This window comes from Plodia interpunctella, chromosome 19 (assembly GCF_027563975.2).
Source record: "Plodia interpunctella isolate USDA-ARS_2022_Savannah chromosome 19, ilPloInte3.2, whole genome shotgun sequence".
In the NCBI taxonomy this organism is placed as follows: Eukaryota; Metazoa; Arthropoda; class Insecta; order Lepidoptera; family Pyralidae; genus Plodia; species Plodia interpunctella.
In genome coordinates, this window is record NC_071312.1 from 5,740,516 (window position 1) to 5,764,845 (window position 24,330).

A 24,330-nucleotide genomic window follows, 5' to 3' on the forward strand; every position below is an offset into this window, starting at 1 on the left:
ATATTTATGTCATAATTTATATGTATGTCACAACTACTAACAACAACGACTGCAACCCAGGCACAAAAATTGAAACTCAAGGATAAAGCGCAGTAGAAAAAAAATTTAATCGCCTCGCGGGATGAACTAATACACGTGTAATTATACAAATAGGTAACTGGTCAAGTAATTAGTTTCCGAAATGAAGTAGGTACCGTTGGTTGTAATTGTCGTCGGTGACGTCACGATATCCATGTCTTACAACGAAGAGCTTCATAACACTTGTCAATCACCTGTTTGAGGCCACAGATTTAGTTTTCTAGAAATGTACTCAACCTAGCGACCCGACCCGGCTTCGGTCGGATAAAACCATATTATATACACCTTCCTCAGGAATCAGACTTATTAGTGAAAACCGTACAAAAACCGTCCACTAGGTAGTTTTCAAACTTGGGGAACTTTATTATTTACATATGAATATTTAATAGGTCTCGATTCAATGAAGTTCAAAAATATAAATTAAAACGTGTATAAATAAATATAATAAATTTAAAATAATGATTTGTGACTATTAATCTTGCTTCACTGAAAATAAATTAATTCAACACATCCGTCTATTTGTGATTAATTAACAATATTTAACCTTTGCTATTTTTTTAATATCAATCGAAACCACAACGAAACTAACAAATAAACATCTATACAAAGATTAATGATAAAATATTCGTTTTACATCTTAATTAATTAATGATTCTGGCAAGTGAGAGTGTACAGCTGTGAAAAAAAAAGATGCCTCTTCTATTCTCAACTAAATCAATGAAAGCAACAATGTAACTGGCTAGAAATTTTGAATGGAGAACGACGAGCCACGATTTCCACGGCCTCTAAAGAAAAAAAAACGTCATTGATGCGCGGCTAGTCGGTAGGTTCCAATTATGGGCATGGGGTCAAGAAACGAGCACCATAAACAAAATCATAATTTTGATGAACTCTGGTGTGTTACATTATTCGAATAATAAATATGTATGTATAAAATACAATATAAAATACAAATAAACATCTAATACAACAATGGATAAAATCACCATAATGTAAAATAAGATAGGGGAAACAATCTCTCCCACGGTGATTGAAATGTAAATGAGGATAGTAAAGTATTTTACCTAATTAAAATTATATCATTTCTGTTCTTAACATTAAGGCTTATACACAATCAAAATAATGTGGTATATATATTTTATGTTAAACAGAAACAAATCATCTTTTGGAATTTTCTATGTATAGAAGAAAATAAGCGTGACGAAACTGTCGATGGACAGAAAGAGATAAAACTTACTTCAGCTTGAAGTACGTTTTAACTTTTATAATGAAAAACAGGTATATCTTTAAAGTATTAAAATTCTGTACACGAGAAAGCCAGTTAGACTTCAAAATTAAGTCCAGTAAATATACTTGGCCTCACTAAAGTTGCAAACGTCCACTTTACGTCCAGAGACGCCACAAATTCGCCTCATTATCGGTCTAACGATTGACATGTTGAAGTTTCCTACGATACGACCTTGCCAGCGGGTTTCCCCTTTTCCCGTGATTTTCCCAGGCTTTTACAACCGGTTCTACGTGATTTGTTGTACGGGAATGTACAACTAATCACGTGGAACCGGTATATAATTGTAATATAAGTACAGAAACTCAGAATTCATGCTGATGCTACACTTAAACCCGTAAACTAAAACGTCCCGACGTCTATTTTTATTTTTTATTAAAGAAACCAACAGCGTTCACAAAAGCGTTTAGGAAGGTTGATCGGAGACTTTTCGCTTTTGCGTCGAGTCATGACGATCTAATGAACACGGCGATGCGATGTTACACAACTCACCTTGAATTGTGCACTAATTAATAACAAAAATGTATATTAAAGCAATGATTATTGTCTGACACTGTGTGGGTCATAGTCACGAATGTCACGATCACACCATTGTATTGCTCTGCCGGCTCCATTGTCGTCGAACAGTTTGCCAAACTTTGGCAGATTCGGTATACATTGCTTGTTTTTCTTTGCGGTAAGTAAAAGCACTCATACTAACCACGTAATGTTCATCCATTCGCTTCGGCATATGTCTGTGTTCGGCGACAGTGTAATGCTGGCACTGTTCGAGGTATACCACAAATGTTCTATTATATATTTACTCTTTAATTTATAAATCGAGGTTGGTTGTAGTTATTATTTGCAAATCTACCATCTATCAAATATAAAATATGAATTAATCGTCGAACTTGAAATGGGACTAATCATGCCATATTGATTAATTATACTTCCAAACAATAGCATTTAGTAATCCAATAACTACGCAATCGAAAGGCAAGATAATGTAATATTTTAAAATGTAACTCCAATGGTAAAATCATAAATTGCATTCTCAGCTAATAATTTATAGATCATAATCTCTGGCTATCTATATACTAGTTATCTGTCGGTCAATATTTTGTAATATATATGCAATATCTGATAAAGACTGCTTCAACTTAAGCCTATTACGCGGGTATTTAATTTATGCGGGTATTTTGACGATGACAACTAGATGGGGCTACAGGTTATAGAGATTAGAGAACATAACTCTTCACACTGATCTGTTCAGGTTATATTCTAGGCTGTGACACTGTAAGCCCAGGAAATTTTAAACGTAAACGTTTCTAAGTTTTAGCTGTAGTTTTACTACCGGCCACCTTAATGTCAACCCTCTTTGAGAATGCTGTTGTCGCCTGTCAGCTGCCTACCGAGAGGATACGTTGTGTGGTTCCACCCTAGCATAAGAACTTATTCTAGGGAACACACTGTGGAATTTCGCTTCTGTATGCTTTTTAATCCGTGACAAGATAGTGTGTTATGTAGGCGAAAAGAAAAAGGGACTCGTTAACTAATCGCTCTATATGGGGAGATAGGTTGATTCAGCATTGTTTGCTACCATTACAATTATGTTACTACCTATACAGGTACAAATTCTACCATAATTATGGTATAAAGGGACCGCATTTGATTTGGTTTTTTACACAGATATAAGAATGAAAAGGACTACATTACATTGGCACCAACGCATTTACTTGCTATATGCTTAGAAAACGATGATAAAGATATAAATATTTGATAGGCTAAAACGGCATTCCCGAAGAGGGGTGACGTCAGACAGGTGGCCGTTCATAATTATAATGAAATTGGACTTGGACGTCATACCTTTGAATGCAACCAGGAACGCGACGATGAGTGATAAGAGATTTGATGTCAAAAAGTTATTTGAATATACGATGGTTAAGTTCGTAATTGGTTAAGTAAGTATAATAAATCTTATAAACCTATTCATATTCTACGTGTTTGCATTGAATTGGTAAAAGAAATATTATTTCAATTATTACCTTTCTAAAAGAGGTCAGACTGCCTTTCAAAACATAGTATTTACCCATTGACACATATACTACAAAGAAGCATAGTGCTAAATTCACGCAGGCGGCGCAGGCGCAATAAACTCAGTTTCTGTTAATTAGATACATGTAGAAATTGTCACAGTACATGTCGTTACAGAAAGATCAGTTTTATCAGTTTTCAAGGAAATACTATTTTAGGTAACAATCTGTGTCGGTAAAGAAAATAATCGGTTTTGTAATGGAATGTATTTATTTCTTAAAATTCCATATTTAAAAAAAGTTGATTCGATTCGAACTAAAAATACATTTATAATGTATTAATAAATACATTTATAATGTATTAATAACACATTATAAATGTATTTTTATGTTAATAACACATTATAAATGTATTTTTATGTTAATAACACATTATAAATGTATTTTTATGTTAATAACACATTATAAATGTATTTTTAGTTCGAAATAAATTATTTCATTATGCTATCGCGGCGGAGGAATTAAAACATTTAATTTTTTAACCAACGCAGTTAAATAACCTTCTGTTAACACATTTGTTGTAACGAAGACGATGTTGGTATTCTGACGGGTTATATCTGTCATCGGTGACACATTTACCCCGGCCATGTTTGGTGACCAACGGTACATTAACGACTGTTAATTGGGAATACACTGTAATTGCTAAAACATTAAAATACCGCACTTTATGCCGGGTACAATGAAACACACATATAATAAAGCACTATGTAAGATAAGTAATTTCAAATACATATGTACAGTCAACCGGACGTCAAACCATGCAATGTCAATGTCATTTTTATCACAAGCTTTTATTGTCATCAGAAAAATCTCGTTGTATCAACACGTGACAAAAAATTATGTTAATCGTTGAATTGTTCCCTCGTTCCGAGCAGACACTGATCCACCATCAGTTCGTACTCATCCTAATAATCCATTGTCATGGAGACAGAAGCGACATGGGAAATTAGTAGTAGTAGTACAAGCGGAATTAGGTGAAATTAACTTGCAAGATTTCAAACACACGCAGGCAGAAACGACAGATCAGACAGAAACAGTCGGGACAGTGACTCTAAATAAAAGCTTGTAAAAAATAAAAATTATGGTCGAAGGCATTAACAATTTATAGTCAAGTAGATAAGATATATGTTATTTCGCTACTTGAAATTTATTAGGTATTCGTAAATATGTTTTACAGCATAAACGTAGGCCCTTCGAAGTTATCTGCAGTAAATATGATAAAACATAATAAATTTGTTGGAACGCCCTTATCTCTAATATGGAATTTTTCGCCCTTAACAGCAGTCTATTGAAAAAGAGTAGTGGAAAATTTTAGACTCAATTAAATTGCACGTATTTAATTTTAATGATCAAGTTTACGAAAAAAACAACATTAATAAATAAGGTAGAACAAAATTTCATGTTATGTTACTTTTATAGAGAAAAAGTTAACGTATATAAAATATTTACGTTGACAAAATAAAAACACTTCCTTTGAATACATAGAGAAAGTTGTTAAGTAAATCAAGTTGATACTAGACAGATTTTATAACCAAACTAAACGTAGTAACGAACTCAAGTAGGATTTCCTACTTGAAATCTACGAGTTGAGAAAATAGGAGTCATTGACGGATGTGGACAATTTCCAATATCCCATCCTCAGCTTGCAGCAAATAAGGAAACTATAGAACTGACAGTTCGTATGTGTGGTCCTACACTCACAAATTGAAGGCACAGAAGACCTAACATAAATTGGATTCTAACTTATTTGAAATTTCACCTTCGTGTTGAAAGAGATGAAAATATTAACGAGGACGAGGACAAGTCAGAGGCTCGTCCCGACGTCGCTCGAAAAAAAAACATAGTAATAAATACCTAAACTTTTCTCAGGAATCATTAGAGAAAACCGTGCAAGAATCACTCCGGTATATTTTGAGTTCATTGCGCTCATACAAACAGACGCGATATTTATAATATGTAAGGGTTCAAGATATAACTCTCTGAAGATTATAAATTAACGTAACACGAGAAATCATATTTACGCACCATGATTGATTTTATGAGAAAACGTGTGTTATATTATATTAACGTGTGTTATTATTATACATTAGTTATATTATTAAGATCACAAAAACAAATTGCAGAAAATATTATATTTCTGTTGTTTCGTTATTTTGGAGCTTACGTAATATGCTTCCGAGAAGAAAATTATTTTAAATGGCACCCAATAAAGTAATATTACTTGCAATAGCATTAGCTGGTGCTATGGCAGCTGTTTAATCAGATATTACAGCTGTAAATATTACAGCTCTCACTGGTAATTTGCCTTTGTTTTTAATTTTGTAATTAATTTTGTTCCTCTCCATCTCAGGCCACTTTTTGAATTAACGTAGCTTAATTTACAGTTTACTACAAATACAATTAAAAGAGATCGAAGAGTAATAAAAATTGGAATAAAAATACTTTCATTTCACATAAATTATAGAATAACTCTTAAATTATAGAATACTCTCGATTGTAAAGATACAGACACGTTGCACAATTGTACATAATAATGTGACCGGAAAGCATTACTAGTATCCAAAGGGCATACATAGATTTATGTCGGTGTTACAAAGTGTACAATTAAAAAAACCATTATGGCACTTCCTAGCCCAGAGCAAAGATTGTTATTGTCAAAAACTGAAACAAAATTTATTACAATGGAACAATATAAATTAAAACATTATATAACTCTTTCACATATACATTCTATGTAATAAATATCGGTTTCGTTTAAAATACGTAATTAATGTGTATGTAATGTAAAATACGTAAATAATAAATGTAACGTGTGTACGTAATTATTTTCTCTCTAGTTGTACCGAGCTTTACTCCTATCGAGATTTAGGCATAAAACTGTACTTGTCTTATATTTTAGGTTTTACTCTAATAGATTCTAGTATATATTATTATGTTTTTAACCGAGCATAGCCGGGACGACCGCTAGTAATTTATGTATAATCTACTACATAAATGTTTTATCTATCTATCTATTTATGTACATCATAACAAAACATTTTCAACAACCAAACTTTCGCATTTATAACCATACTGTTTGTCACTAAAATAGATACAAACTACGCATGCACCCATCTTTTTATGAACTTGTAAACAAACAGGTTTGTTCATCAGATGAACATTAACTGGTAATATGCATCACACTTTCGCTCTCACTAATCGATAATTTCACAAAATTTTACTACGTCGACACTAAACGTTGAAGAACACAACCTTTAGTGGTGTGAATTTCACGACTGTTTGAACGCGGCGTGTAGCGATTCATTAGAGTCGCACATTTTTTTTGCATTAATAATATATTTTTTTAATTAAACATTTATAAAATCAACATTGTACCAGTACTTTACTTATTTACAAAATAGGATAAATAAATCGATTACTGTGTATGGTACAATTTAATAAACACTAATGACAGCCCACGGGGGCGTTCAAAACGCTCGTCAAATTCAGTTGTACGATGCAACGACAGCATTTCCAAAGAAAGTTGAAGTCAGGCAGGCGGCTGGATATTTAATCTAAATAAAATAGGATGGATGTTAAGGTAAATGTTTTTACTCAGTCCCAGAGCTTCGTTAGTCACGCCACGCAGATAATACTATCGGTTGTAATCAATGCAAACCGCAGCGTTCGTAACGTTCTAGAAATGAATCGACAACACACGAGGATGTAAGAGAAGAACCTAAGTGCAGTCTGTAACAAAGTTCATAAATACATTCAACTAGCAACTGAATGTACCTATCTAGATCGTATATTTGTAGACGCAACAACTAATACGAACATATAGAAGACTTTCTCCAAGATTGTCAACAGGCCCCGACTCTCCCCGACCTTTAGTACACAAATTACAAGAAATGTCTACTGTCGCGCAGGCTAATTACACATAAATGGGGGTCGACGCACGCATCCTTGCCTTCCACTGGGAAAGTGTCGACCCTACGTTTCTGACCCTAGATTGATTTGATCGTACTGATTATAATAATTTCAATACATGGAAATATTCCATATAAGTTAGTTGGTGCGTAAAACGGCATAAGTTCAATTGAATCTAGCATAAAAATGCATGTGTTACCTCTGCATGAAGATGCCAAGTACAAAGTACAGGGTATATGTATTTGATAAGTTAGGAAAAAATATACAAAGACTAGCTTTTGCCCACGCCTTCGCCCGCGTGAAATTCCGACGGGAACAGTTAGGTATTTTTCCGGAATGAAAGGTATCCATGTCCCACAGCTATGTCCTTTTCCATACTTGTACGGGTATCCGAAATTTCAAGAAGATTGGTTGAGTAGATAGAGCGTGAAGTGGTAACAAACTTACTTTCGCGTTTATAATAGTTAGGATTAAGATTTTACATGGCACCGACTTGCATGGTTTTAGCAACAGCTTAGTTTAATATATGCCCTTATCTTCTTTATAACTTTGATTAATAAATATTATGTCTGAATGATATGGAACTTGCTGGTTATTAAATTTTCATATAACCAGGGTCTATTACCAAGATTGTGGTAGCATTTAATGCGGTCTACATCTCATTAACCTGACATATACTCTAGATTTCACCTAGATTTTCTCAACATGTTATGTACACGGACGTTAAAAATGTATGTAGTATTAGCAAAAATAAAAAGTACTTGTAAAACTATATTACTTAATTATTAATGCATAACGGTAATACACCAAGAGGTGTTACTCGCGACGGCGGTCGGATGACGACTGAGGTCCGTTCGTCAATGGAATACACCCGCAAGGGATGCGTACAGTAGTTACTTGAGTCAACTGCATTTAAAGTCTTTCTTTTTGTGTGTCAATAGTCTTTCCTAAATGCCGGCTACATATCGCCGAACTCAGACAGAAGTCCACGCGAATGAACGTACGTTGCGTAGTATGTATGAGAGTTTATTTACTGCCAGCTAGGGATGTTTACCAGCAATGTATGTTGAAACCGGCATAGTTCAGCGAACTGTTTTTATAACTAACCAAAACGTGCCACACCCACCACCCCAAAGGCCAATTAGGAAGTTACCTAGTCTTAAACTCGGTGGTTTGCGATGGTGGTGGTTAAGCAACTTCCGCAATGGTCAGTCACCGGATGGGTGACCAGAAATTAATTATCTCGATTCATTCGTCAACCACATTGACGGAATTTTCACTGGTTTTATAAGCGAAATTTTAATAAGATGAAACTTCTTTATAATGTTTTTATATACGATACAAAACTCGTGTTATAAACATTTCTAATAATGGCTAAGGAAAAAGACGGAAAACGATCAGAAGATTAACATTATATTCTTAGGGCACTAGTCATTTTAGACGTTGACTTTAAACTGCACGCCGCTGACGTTCAGACAAAATAGCGTAGTTTGCGTTTGTTTGCGTAGGTTAAACTCAACGTCAAAGTTGACTGGTGCGATCCACTGTCTTCTTTCTCTCTTATAAAAATAATGGCTAACTTTACAATTTAGCTTCTGGATTAACAAAATTAATACAAACTACGCATTGTTCATGCTTTCGGTTCGGCATTTGTCCGATAGTATGTAGCGGGCATAATGCCGCGCATACGCCGGAAAAGGGCCCAGTCGGCACGCACATACATTCGCACAGCTGATTATATTAGATCGGATGTTCGTGACTCATACAGGACATCCCACAGGAGAAGTGATATTAATATTATCAGATATTGACAACAATAGGACATAAAATTGCTAGAAAAGGGCGAAGAGGGAAGTCCTTTTAAGGCGAGGAAGTTGGCTTTATTTTATATACCGCGCCTGCAGCTTAGAGCCAGCTCCATTGCTCCGTAATACTCCGTAGTTTTGACATTGATGTACGTACGTCGAATCACGATGTAATTCTTAATTCTGCGATGTCCGTCGACGTACGTCAAAACAACAGAGGACAAAATGAGGAATGGAATCTTCGTTACATATAAATTTTGTCATCTTATTGTCCTAAATTTTCCAGTTTTACACAACATGACAGAATCAGTGTTCGAAAAATAACTTCAAAACACACATAAATTTTTTGGCCAATTTACATACGGGGGGAAAAAATAAGTCAATGTTAATTCATTCATTAAGTACGGTACGCAATGAATCATTAAATTTTATCGACCTTACTCGATAAGATTACATAACGTGCCCTGATTAGAGATTATTAAATCAATGCCAGTAAAATCAAGGTTCGCTACATGCCACAGACAGACACACAGATATACAGACCTCAATTTTACTCATAACACCCCTATTTTGTTTGCGGGGGTTATGACTCAATTCGAGTAAACATTAAGTGTCGAAGCCCAGGAAGTCCGCTTTCCCACCAAAAATTAAGTTAAAAAACAAAGATTATTATTATTACCTCATCAAATTATTTCACCAGATCATAGAACTAACAAAAACCAAATATAAAATAAATAATTAAATAAAAATATTAAAATCGCGGGAAGTGAAGTATTTTTTGTAGGCATTGTATCCTGTATTACGCAACTCGTTGTGTTAATGAAGTAATTAGTATGAAGAATCTTCGTCTCGCTCGCTGGTTACGGCGTTGGGTAACCGATCGTAACCGCATGCGAATCCACGTGTTTGCCCACTTTACAGACTAAACTAAACACCCACTGTTGGACAAAATTTGTAATCACAACTAATATTATAAATGCGTATGTGAGTTTATACGTTTGTAGCTATTTAACGCGTTATCAACTCAATCAACATTCTTGGAAGTTGGCATAAATATATTTTGAAGTACGGATCTTTCTTCATGGAAAAAGGCAGTTTCCGTGGGAAATTCACACGTTCGAAGCCATGGACAAAAGCTAGAAAAATGTTTCTCCTAGAGGTTACTTGGGAGACAAAGATTTTATCACTAAGCTCGCCAATTATTTAGAAGTATGTTTTTACTTGTTAATATAAATAAAAAATTAAGCTGACGAGTCACGTCGAACGCTATTCTTGTAATAAATACACGTAATAAACCAAAATAATTACTAAATACCAATATTATTTGAGGGAGGATCACGAAAAGTAGAAGAACACTAAACGAAATTAAATTTCTATACGACCCTCGCCGTAAATATGGGAGGACGTGTACAGAGGCGGGGATAGGGAGGGTCCTACGAAGGGAACAAAAATTATAGCGTTGATAGAAAAAACATAATAAAAGATCTAATGTAGACGCCGTAAATGTACCCACTAGCTTGTCCTTAATAAAGGTCAGATCGTGATCTACCCTTAATTTTACCACGCCGGGCTTTTAATAATAATAAATTTATCAATCAATAGAACATTAATGATGTTCCAAATAATCATTGATGATCATGCTGCTGATATCGAGAAATCGATTTTTAGTTAAACGCTTTTTAATCTTGTAAAACATTACCATTTAACAAATTAGATAGAAACAATAAAGAAAACTCATGGTCAATATTATGTTGTTTTAGGTAACTATCATTAAACATGTCTGCTAAAAGTAAAACGAACCTTTTTGATGTACTCTAATTCAAGCGATAAAAATCTTATCTAATGCGAGCGCAATGTAAAAAACAGCCTACTGATAACGCCGCGACTAAATAGATAATAATGCTTTAAACAGTAATATTAGTAACAGCTCCTTAAAAACCTATCTAATGTCTTTTTTGTCTCACGATTTATGATTTCCGTATACCAACCGCCTTTTGGCGGGAAAAAACTTAATGCTTAATAAAATAAACTACACTCAAGCAAGACTAACATTAGCCAATAATGATGACGAGAAAAAAATTAATTATGACATTACAGAAGCTAAACAAAAACAGTATAAATAATTTTTAAGAACATTTCAAGAACAGGCTTTTGGTCATGACTATTATAATAAAGACAATGTTAACTAGCTCAAAATAAAATGTAAAAAAAAGTATGTCGATGTAATTTGCATAATATAATGTGCAGACTTGAAGCCTGTCATAAAATGCATTAAATTGACAATAATAACAAAATCGTAAAAGCGAAACGATTCAGAAATTTGCATAACGTTATCGACTGAAATAAAACCATTGCAATGTAATATCAACTTTTGATAACCCAATTTAATAAATATAAGACCAAACGCATGTCTACCATTATTTCATGATAACTTAGGTATAGGTGACCCTATTGTAATTATTTTTAACGTCTGTCTTTAACATACTCTATCTCTTCGAAGTTTGGAGGTTTTTATTTAAACGTCAAACATGTTTACATCAAAAGCAACTAATCCCGTCCACCACTCAAGCAATTCGTCTAGAAGTGTTTTATGGTCGTAATATTCAAAAGCTAAATGGATAGCTATAATTCAATTGTAATGTATATTTATAACGTGGCAACAAATGCAGCTTCGATTTCCTGTAGTAAATCAAATAGGCAGTTTATTTTCTATTTTCTTGCTTTAAGTTTCCATGTTATGCATTGAGTTGGATCTGGCTTGCATGATTGTTTTGCCGTATAAGATTTTACACGCTTTAAATACTATTACGGCGAATAATAATACTAATTCCTGTCCCGCATCAATAGAAGACAAAAGGAACCTAAATAATGACATGAAAACAATTTAATTAAAATTGTTACATGAAATGGTCGGCACAATGTAATATCAAGGGTAAATAATGATTTACATCGATGAGTCGGTACAGAAGGAAAACCAATCGTGACGAAGAGGCCAACCAAAGAATCGTACGTGATAGACGCCGGCTCTCGTCCTACTATCGAGCATTTATCCTAGGGCTAAGTTCAGACAGAAAACAATAAATTTCAAGCTGACGTGGAAAATTGAAACATGATAAATTTCTGTCCCGATTTCCAATTTAAACTAAAACACATTTAGATTTTACGGTTAGTAACGGATTCAGATAGTTGGTACATTCATAAATCGCAACTTTAGGTTTAAACAAGCGATGAAAATATTTAAAATATTGAGTGTAATAGGTATTAGAAGATAGAGCGTGCCTATGCAAGATAATCTTGTCATATTCACTTTCATTTGCATGGCAAGGCGTGACCAAACATAGTGAAAAAAATAAACAGGTCATAACTCTCACTGGAAATAGAAATTCCAAACAAACATAATTAATTCAAAAGTTAGTAAACCACGGTTCTCAATATTTGCAACGATCGTGACGCTAGGGTCGAAGAGCGAGCTCAAATGGCTGTAGACATTATTGTAAAAGCCCAGATATTCAATCCATGCCTAGGTCAAACTCTCTAAAGCACATTTAACCCACACTACGTCGGAAAACAATTTAAAACGAGACACTGTTTTACACGGAGAAAAGGTTTATTTACATAAGCTATTGCACTGCGATCGCAAAGGCCTTGCACGAGATTTAACTGCGCAAAGTTTAACAGCTTAGAAATGAAACAAAAACATCATAAACTTTCACTGTCCTGAGAGCTCTTTGTTTAACCTTCATTAATCAAGTAAAACAATCAAACACATAAACTGTAAGTTTTATGGCTGTAACGTTGTTTCTTTTCATGAATATTTAATCAAAGAATTAAGAGATTAAGAGAAAATATCGATTACCTTACGTATTGCTAAGACGATTTCAATAATTTGTTTTTTCAACATGAGGCAGTGAGAATCTATTATCTTTTCAAATTAAATAATGAATTTGTTAAAAGTGAACGGAAATCACGAGTTCTACTTTATTTCACTTACAATGGCGGTCCCACTTGTTCGCACCGATTCGCAATTAATAAATGCTTTGACCCACAATCTAGTACGTATAATTTGTCGAATCATTCTCTGGCTGTATTAATTAATTTCAAATCTTCTGAGCTTTTACGATCTCCGGTTTTAGTTTGATGGATGTGCGTGACCATTCGGTAATAAAGTTATTAATGCCACTTTCTTCCGTACAATTTGTTGAATGTCACTGTCAAACAGTCACGAAATTGGTTATTTGTTTTGGAGGAACTTTTAACACGACCAAAAACCTCACGCGATTCAAGGTGGCCGTGACTTGGGTCATGTTTATTAAACAGTTTTAAGGAAGATTACTAATTTGTAGCAAGTTTGTCATTGACTTTATTACACATGCATAAACTGAGCTCATCATCATTAACATTAATTGAATGTTTATAAAATACGTTTCCATTAAATGTCAACTGCAGAACCTTTGAAATGTATTTATCAGTTGTAGTAACACGCAAATATGCAACCAGTTTTCGACCATTTCATTGACCTAGTGATTCAGAGGCTAGTCTGCAAGTTGCAAGACTTGTAGTTATTAATGGTTTTGGTGGCCGCAACATTGCCGGCAATTGTCAAACATAGTTTCACATAGTCCAAGTGACTTACCATAAATCAAGCTGAGCAGGGGGAAAGCAATGGGTATCAATAATCCGGTAGTCACATGAACTCGATCACAAAACCACTTTTTGTCTCGAGTTCAGTGAAACGTATCGCAAGTCTCGTATCAAACAGCAATATTAGCACTTTCCACAAAACACATGCTCCAATTCCACTGCACAGATAAAGCACTAAATCTGCTGAGTACACCACACTGAAAGCCTACACGCGTTTCCTCACAGTTATCTGTTAACACTAACGTAACAGGGTGAAGCAATTGCACGTCCAATTCGCAATGCGAAATTTAGGCGGTCACTAGTGGTCGTTGATTAAAAACGACAGTTAAAACGACATTACCGGTCGAAAACGTTCCAAATTCGTATCGGAAAGTCTAAATTGACTAAAGGTGTAGCACAGAGAAATAGACGGGCAAGCCGCGCGGAAGGCGCGAACGAACTGAGGCGCCGCGGTGCGCAGTCAGCCGACGCATCTAGCCGAGTGGACTTCAAACTTTTACCCAACTAAATCAAAACCACTGCAGCCGCGTATCGCACAACCGGCCGCGCCACGATACTCAACTTGGAAGGCTTACAAAATTGCAGGCTTGCATACATGGGCATGTCATCTGTGCAAGGCTCTCGAGAAATGACATTCACGTATGCAACCATTAAATGATCGATGCCTCATCGGCTGCCCGATATGTATCCGATATTTACTCCTGAGATAATGCAAGAGATAACGTAACTAACAGGCCAGCGATTTCTCTATGCTATGATAGGATCTTATCAGTCTGTTATAATAGGTGGGAGTTTAAAATGTTGTTAACGTGCAATATATTGCGAAGAATATTCATGTGCATAATCATGAAAAAAAGATTGTGGTTACTTATTAGTATTTATACTGTAGATGATTCCAACCGGTTCAAATAGCTATTAGAATGACGATATAATAGAATGCAAGAAAAATACTGGACCAAATAGTGACAATTCATAACTAATTACAGCACAGTTACATACAAAATTAAAAATCTAAATTGTTGCTAGTAAAACACACAAGATTAATTTCATGATCGTTCTACTATTGAATACGCCATTAAATCAAGAATTAAGACACTTAACCTCAATTCTAAACCAAAAGCGGATACAATAACAGCAGATTATAATAGCATTGAACGACGCATTCCAGCCACCAAAGACTATCTCTAAATCTTGATTCTGGAATGTTTGTACAAATTATGGCAAGAAGTAAAAACATTCCATATTAAGACAAAGTAAACAGTCTTGCTAAAACTGTTAAATTAAATTACGGTGAAACATCAGATCAATCGCATAAAGAACAAGGTTAATATTTGTATGAAAAAGTAAAAATAATAAATAAACTGAAAAATAAAGCAAATATTATCCCTATAAATGGACTCAAAAGACCTTTGAAATGATATTGTTGTAAGTAATTATTTTGATCATATTGCTACTAGCATTAATTAAAAGGGTTAAAAATAAACTGTATCTTATGAATAAATTGCAGGTAGCGAAGCATGTTAATGGAAACATTTGATGTGCAAGTACTGAATAATAAAATTGAAAGAATAATTAGTAACAACTTTTAAAATAGAATTCATGTTCAATTTGATTCAACTGGCAAATGTGTAATACGCGTTTTTTCATTTCATCTATGCATTTTTAATAGTTATGATAAATATAAATACATGTAAAATTATTTCAGGTGCTAATAACGAATCAAGTTATTATAACGTGATAAGCCTAAAATTACTGGTCAAATATCTTTAATTCTTTTTGCAATATTAAAGGTTTAACTGGTAGAGAATAAGTTAAGATAAAAATAAACCTCGATAAGGTTGCAATTTAGTCTTCTTAATAATCATGGCAATGCGTCCAGTTTTATTCTTACTCATTTTCTTTGCATAGGTTGTGGTTCCCAACAAAAACAAATTATTAATGGTCTCATCTCGCTCTACGGACTGCCTAGACTCAGTATAATTAGGATGTACTTTGCCATTCCGATAACAGGCTTCGGATCCCACAACCATGAGAATCCTGGCTCGCATACTGGTTCTGGACAATTTGTGGTAAATATAGAAGCCGATGAAATTTAATGCCAATGTTATTTATAAGGACTTATCAGTATTAGCAGGTTATGAAGAAGAGGACTGAGTACTGAGACTTGATGCTACCTACTTAGCAGTCTAGGCAGAAAAATCAAACTTGATACATACATTAGTTAACTCAGCAGTAAAAAATATTACAAGTGGACAGAATACCTTCAAGGTGTGAAATTTACTCTTCTTCCTAATTAGGATCATATTTGGAAGCTGTAGAATGAGCGTACGTGGGAACATCACTAATTATCGATGCTGACTCGTCTTATCGATAGATATCGATATCGAAGAATATTTGGGTAAGTATTACGGTCGCACTACATATTTCTAACGTCCATTTATTGATTCTTGACTTCATATCTTTATCTGTAATTCTATGTATCGATAAGTGTTGTATATCAGTCATGAATTTATTATTCTAGAGTTGATTCACGAAGACTGATGCTGACTGATGTGTCAAAGTTGTGATTGTAATCTAAATCTGCATCAAGAAAATTAATCGAATATTATTCGCATGCTGTTCACTATCAGCATATCAATTAATCTATCCAAATTTATAGCATATACATTTATGGTTTCTTGGTAGGCAGTTGATTGTACATCTGCAATGCTAAAAATATAATTTTACGACAAGTTATACAAGCTCACTGACATGCGCCTACGCAACCCAGGTCAAGGCTTACGTGAGATTACTAATATACTAACCTGTCACAAACGTCATCATGTAATTGATTAATATTTGTTGCCATTCGCAAAAATAACACAAGTTCTGCTTCATTACATTGCGTTTCTTTGATAGCTAAATTAAATTATGGATTTGTACTTTCACAATTTTTATTCCTTATTAATTTACGATACTTATAATACAGCTCTAAGTTAAATCAGTGAATAAATGACAAACAAGCTAGATTGCTGTCACAATATTTTGAATTGCAATCTTCAGTTTTGTAAAATCAACACTAATGCGACTACTGCAGCTTTACATAACTGTCGCAGTTCCGTCAATTACCTGGATTAATGGAAAGATTACCTGATTACAGTCACCATAATGGTGTCAGGCCATGTGTAACTGAGCAGTGGCGCCTGTGACCTGCCTTTCGTGGACAGGCACAAACCATGAATAACACCCGTCATTTAAAAAAATCAACACCTAAGATTTCATACCTTTAGGAGAAAAAGAGCCTCGTGACTATGTTATGTATAATATTAATACATTTATTAGAAGAGGAGGTTAAAAGAAAGACCAAAACAAAATTACAAAGTTAATAAAAAAGTGACTGTCAGTCCTACAGAATGGAAGAGTTACCTAACTGGACAGACGTCCAACGACAAAAGCATTAGATCCATTGTTTCCGAATCCCTGTTTTAAAGGATGAAGGAATATATTGTTTATGATATTGAGTGTGATATTTTTTCTGCTAATTGTTTGCCTCTCATTCTCAATATTTCTGACCTGGCATGTCTATTACGATTTATCTTACAACTCCTCCTATCCCAGTTCTCTAATAGGTTTGATGGTGTCTGAAAGCCTAATATCGCATGTAACAAATGTCAACTGTTGTAACACAGTTACGTGAAGACAATGGTTGTCAGGTAGGGTTGCGTTCCATCAAACAGTTATGGATCTAGGAAAATGTTAGTGCCTACTAAAAATTCCAATAAAAGCTGGAGTTTGAATAGAAAACAGCTAGTGCAACAAACAAATACCTATGCTAGATTATCCGTTGATACAAACAGAAAAGGATCACTTAATAAAGGTGATAGATGGGGTGCAAGATATTTATATGTCTTGCACCCCATCTATCACCTTCATTAAGTGTCTCAAAAGTAAACTGGAGACAATGCTTAGCATTAAGTTGTACATATCATCAAATGTATTTTTTAATGCAATAACAAATAATAATAAAATACTTCAAATTAAAAAATAATAATATGAGATTGTCCATCGAGCGAGACTGAACTATTATCTAAATTATCTATGACGAACAAAATACGATTCAGTATCTTGAAGAACTCACTGCTAAAACCAATTCAAAATAAAGGATATAATATATCCTTAATTATTTCGAAACATTATGATTACGAAACATATTCTGAAGGATATGCTGGATACAAATCTTTGGGTATATGAGTAAGGAAAGCGGCAACCCTACCAGTTTATTGTGATATACCGTAAGATAGCGTGACGCGTGAGTGCTTCCTATTGTAGACGTTAAGGTATTATCGGCTGTTTTGACGGACGAAGATGGTAATTGATGTAGTGATGTTATGTTCCTGTTGGTTCATACAATCCATATCTGATTAACTACATTATTTATAATAATATTTAAAATAATTAAATTTTTTTAAATAATTGTATAATTTTACTTTGAAGTTCCCAGTAAAATTATACTTGTAAACAAACTACATATTCTTAAATGTAACATCCCGAAAGAAAGACGAAAAAGAAAGAAATAAGGAAAGAAGAAAGGAAGAAATAAGCAATTTATGTAATAAAAACAGTAAATGAACTCACTAAATCGTTTTACGATGAAATAGCTTGAATAATAGGGAGCAACCCTCGGTTGATTTTGTTAAATTTTAATCTAATGAGTCATTCAGAGGATTCCAAAGAAAAAACCAAGAAACCTGTTCCTTGCTTCTAAATTGAGAAACTTGGACTGTGATCGCCACGGAAATATCCTTCACAGAACTCTAAAGTATTTCGTGCTACTTGTCAAATCCAGTATCTATTTATACATGGTTTGAGTTATTTAACCACCTGAAGTCAATTCGTGCCTTTATGGTTGATAGGCGCAAAGCAAGACCAAAGACTTTACGTCTGATTTTCTGCGATCATTGATAAAATCTAAGCAATATTATAAAAATAAAATAGTACATATGTTTATCTCGAAACTATTTATATCAAAACCAACAGTGAATAAGAAGCTTTACGTAAACGTACACATCTTTAATTTATGAGTATCACACACAAAACAAAATCAATAAAATCTTACCATCATTATCAATCACAAATCATTAGTATCCAACAGTTTACAAGACAAAGATCATCAAATAATAGAAACTGATATAGAAACGCTTGAAGTACTACAATATTGAGGGCACACAATTCACACGCTTGCCCTAATTACCCGCCGACCGAACACTAAAATTTCACCGAAATCGGCACATCTCGATATTATTCTAATTCCTGTGACCGTTAATTTTGTGTATACTAGTCCGAATTTTGAAGATCTCTATCGTATGATTATCTGTGCATCTGATACTTTCACGGATATAGTATTTTGGAGATTGCGACTTTGCTTCCAACTATTGGTTCGTTTTTTTTTTTTAACAGTTTTAGCACTACATTACATTACTTTATTCCATGATTAGGCTTAGACGATGATAATGGTCATGTACAAATCTTATTCATAGAATGCTTACTTTCTTCGTTCACTAATTAGTTATCGCACAAAAAACTAACTTTTAATTCCCAGTACAATCACTACTGTTTCTACAAAAAAAATTATACTACGTGTTATCATTCTAGTGGTAAAAACTAAATTAATTATTTTTTGCTAATAACCGGTATTCAATTGAAAGTAAATATTTTCATAGACGTGACAATAATTATAATAGGGGTGGTAAGAGATAAAATTAGGTACATTTTGACAGCTGTAATATACATCTTGCGTGCAAAATATGTCGTGTTTTTTATCCTTGCTCATATAAGTCAATGTTATGAAGATCCAGCTTGATAGCAGGTGTGTCATGTAAATTATTAGCGTAGTGTTTTCTGCTATATATTAAATTTAATTTTTGTTGTTAATAATTGATAGTTTATTAGGCCTAATATGTAGAAGAATTATCATGTTTATTAAAATAAATTTCTCACATACGGAGTTCTTAAAACTTGTTTCAAAGAGAAAAGACGTGAGGTAATTAATGTTTGCAAAAAAATGTTACCACAGGACTGGTAAGACCACATGTACTCACATTTTATAGATTAATAATGTCTGAGTGAACTTGTCTAGCGTTGTTACTGAAATAGGGTTTATAAGAAAACATCACGATAATAACTAACTTTCGCGGTTTATTGCATCTCAAATAATATGCTGTGCGAATTTGCACTTTAAAACGACCAGCCTGCATTTACTAGAAACAAGTCAAGTTTTTATCGCTAAAACAATTTTAAACTTCTTTTTTCTTCAAGTAAAAATAAACCTACCGATTCTAAGAAATATACATCAAAAGAAGTACAAATGCGTTTCATGCTACCATATATCGCGGTGTGGGACAGGACAAGCAAGAAAAGCAGGAAAACTAGATGTTATCTGTGACAAGTGTGATAATTCGGATCACACCTGAGTTTCAACTGGCATTTTGTACACATTTAACCCAAATAACAAGTATAAAGTACTAGGTTGGCTTTTAAATGGTATTAGAATATAGTTGTTTTCTTCCTTCAAATTATTTTTGAATAATAGGCATGTATACCGTGACATATTATGCCACAGTATATTCGGCATTGATGTTTTGTTGGCACGTCATTTTCAGTTCATTAAAATATGATAAAAAAGCATATAGAATAGAATTTTTATTGCATACACCACACTCAACAAACAGTTTACACGTGAAATTGGGGAAAATCATAGCAGATATGAACATTACATGTAATGTTCTTATATCTGTGGAGAAAACATGAAGCTAGAGTGCGCGTGCAATAGGTAATTATTTTGTACTGACAATGTGGAAAACTTGTAGACTCATTTTTCGCCCTCCAGATTGGTCGGTCTATTTTACCGTTTGGTATATTTTATAAGACTCCATGAGTAATTTTCTGTGTCTTGTGTGTCAACTTTACTTTAGGTATGTCAATTGTTCCTGAACATAATTTTTCTTTTGATTGCACTATTCTTTGTATATAGTTTTTGTTTCTATATCGTGTTCCCGTGCTTATCAGATAAGCTGGCAGTTTATCAGAACCTTTGCGACACGCCATTACCAAATCATCTCACATCGGTGTCACATAGATGGCGCAACCGAGACGAATGTGTTCATTGTTTGCTGTGACAAAACGCTAATATCATATTCCACAGTCAGTTTTGCGATCTTTAGCAACGATTTGGTGATTGGGAAACTCTGTAATAGGATCAGCCCTCGGTGGATCAGATATCAAAGATAACATATCTACATCTTATATCAAATCTGAACCGAGATGTATCAGTTGCCAATAATCGAAATCTTCTAAAGCTGCATTAGTAAAACTTGACTGGAAAGATACTTATGTCGGAGTTTGTAAAAGGCTAGAAGCCTCAAAATGTGTAAATTGTTGATATCATTTTGAGCACAATCTTCATCCTGTTTAAGAGCTATGCTATCTTTATTCTCAATCATAAGGTACAAATTAGGAAGCAAAGTGTCAGTGATGAATGAAGAGTATCGTGTAGAGCGTTGGAACTATAAACCTGATTAAACCCTGTTCTTCCGACTCCGATCACTTCATGCATACTACTGCCTGCGTCCGGCCCTAGATGCTCATCATGAATGGAACCGGTCAGCCTAGCATAGTCAACTGCATTTAGTATTACTCCACTGGTCTCTATGCGGCGGTAATAGTGGCGTCTTTCCATTGAATGTTGGTAATTCGATGTGTCTTGCTCATTTGACGGTTTATGGTCAACTCGAATATTTAAACATATCTCCAGGTTTAGTCAGAAATTCTAGTTTAGTAATTTTAGAAGTATTGCTTTAGGATTAAGATTTAATTCTTATCTTGCACCTACTTGATAGAGAATTTCATCTTTATGGGCCGTACGTTATAGCATAGGACATGGTTTATTTGACGTCTTCCGAAAACAACAACTTTTTTTATGAACGGACATGATTTATATGTCCCGCGTTGAATGCTATAAGATCTCTCTGACGACCATATAGTATATATGGCGTTGAATGCTATAAGTTTATAGCGAAATTGTCATTTTTGTAAAAAAAAAAACTTGTTCTTCGCAAGCTAATGTGTAATCATCCTAACTTGCCAGGAGTTGTCACGGATATAATCGGACTAGTTATGTTAATACGATTGGCACAATCGCAGACACATGTATAGAATAGCCAATATGGTGACACAACTGAAGGCTATTTGTGATGGGTGGTTGTGGTTGATTTGATCAGTCACCGTTGTCAAAGCCTATTGGGACATACCTGAAACAAGACAAGCAGTTATTAATATTTAATTCGTTATAAAACAACATCGGCGATGTTGACGATCTCGGTGGCGCAGTGATAAAGTGCTTGCCTCTGAACTGAGAGGGTTCGATCCCCGGTTACGTCATCATGGAAAATAATCTTTTTCTGATTGGCCCGGGTCTTGGATGTCTATCTATATATGTATTTGTTATAAAATATAGTACCGTTGAGTTAGTACATCCCATAACACAAGTCTCGAACTTTGGGGCTGGTTCAATCTATGTGATTTGTCCTAATATATTTATAACATGGAAACAAGTTACTAATAATGTAATATAATTTAATCTTATCCTATCTAAAACATGAATTTTATTTTAGGTTTGAACAGTTATAAGGGTGCATGCAGGCGTCTTGTAAATAAAAAATGTCTAAATATCATCATCATCACATCTTATAACGAATTTAAAACTGATGAGCACTAAATTTAAGCAAATACATTTGTTTTGTTGTACCGTTATTTATAGGAGGTAACCATTCTACTTTGGGAGTCGAGACGGCATTCATAATTACATAGTTACAATAAATGGCGACAGTAACTGCCTTGTCATTACAGGTTCATTGTGCAGGAGGAGGTGCATTTAGGGCATGATAAAAGATGAGCTATGGTTGCCCCAGCTCAACAGTCACATAGATTGTGAGCTGAGAAACCATTTAAGTACAACAAGCTGTCATTACTTACGCCCACCAAATTGCGAGAAACAATCATTCATTTTTAAAACCTCGTTAACCGATTACCCATCTCTTACCTAACACCTCGTAAAATTAGCCACACTTTTAAGGTATTCACATCGTACTTTCTTTTTTTGGCGCGGCTAACAAGGGTCGCCAAAATAATTGTAGATGTTAACGTGCCTTTTTGTACACATTAACGTAACTACAAAAATCGACCAAAAAAGACTTTATTCAGAATCATATTATGAAGGAATAAAGTTTGTTGCACGAAGAACAACATAATTTTATGAGGATCTCCATTCCGATTATAAAGTACACGAGACACGTCTAAAAATTGACTCAGGAGCTACAATTGATCCTTAAACAGATAGAGTGAAGGTTTAAAATAAAGATTTTGAAACAACTTACCTTATTTGTAAGTGAGGGTAATTAATCAAAATGTGCAAAATCGAAAGTGTCTGAATCTGTCGCGCACACAACAAAAGATTCGCAATGAGAACATAGCGACGAAGAAAGTGTACCTATTTAAACTTATGTCATTGACTGTTACTTATGTTACATCATCCTGTATCTAATCTAACATCCGGGGCATAATGTTAGCTCTAAATGTTGGCTTAAGAAATTCTAGGATACTTGTGACACATTTGAAGTGCGCATGTTGCGCGTATGTTTAAAGAATATTGTAATGGTAATGGATTTATTGATGCCTAAATTCTTTCTTCTCGCTTCTTTACAAATTGCTTGTAAAAAATATATTACCTCTAATCTATTTCTACTCTATTCCTTCTCAATTAATTCATAGTAGCGTCACAACAAGGTTGGTCGGCTGTGGTAGCATCAAATTAATTTTCTGCTAAGCGAATCTATCATTTCACTACAGCAGATTTCATTATAACTTCCTCTTCATTGTGTGTTATTATTTATAACAAGGCTTTGTTAGCGTCTATGTAGAATCAGTAATTTCTATAAATCTATTTGTTTCGAACTTCCGTTGTTTCTTCAAACATATATTAACTCTTGTACATGCAACTCCATGTCAATATATACTGCATTTCTCTATGCTGTCGTGATAGCGTCGTAACTAATTTGGGTAAGGTTGATGTGCAGTGGACTGTACGTACCATACTGGTCATTACGCTATCTCACAATCAGAATGACAAAGTACAGAATCTAACGACCACAGCAAATCAACGATTCAACTTCGGAACTTATCAGACATTTCCGCAACTTTCTCGAATAGCAAATACATGGGCAATTATTTCATTTATTGTTTACTTCCGTTGTCTACGGAACCATTTTTATAGAAAAGATATATGTTCAATAAAACAATTATATTACTGCATTCCAAAGAAGCATTATAATTTTCCGTGTTAGTTGTGTTGGTTTTTGTACTTGACACAAAGAAAGTCTTCGCTATCCAAAGGACATGTATGTAATAAATATAGAAAGAAAATATGTATGAAACAATGAGATGAACAATTCTGGATTCAAGCGGGAATCGAAGCCACGCCAAATTTAATTATTTTTCTTGTAACGGA

General features: G+C 34.2%; 1 protein-coding gene across 3 annotated transcripts in view; it reads right to left on the reverse strand.

Moving 5' to 3' along the window:
* The window catches only part of klar (klarsicht), a 249,060-nt gene that overhangs the window by 191,353 nt on the left and 33,377 nt on the right, over positions 1–24,330 (reverse strand). The window contains exon 1 of one of the 3 annotated variants that reach the window (XM_053759838.2): positions 13,783–14,233. The exons of the other annotated variants lie outside the window; for them this stretch is intronic. The gene's annotated coding sequence lies outside the window, so the exon portion shown is untranslated. Of the gene's footprint in view, positions 1–13,782; positions 14,234–24,330 lie in introns of those variants that run through there. 3 annotated transcript variants of the gene reach the window in all.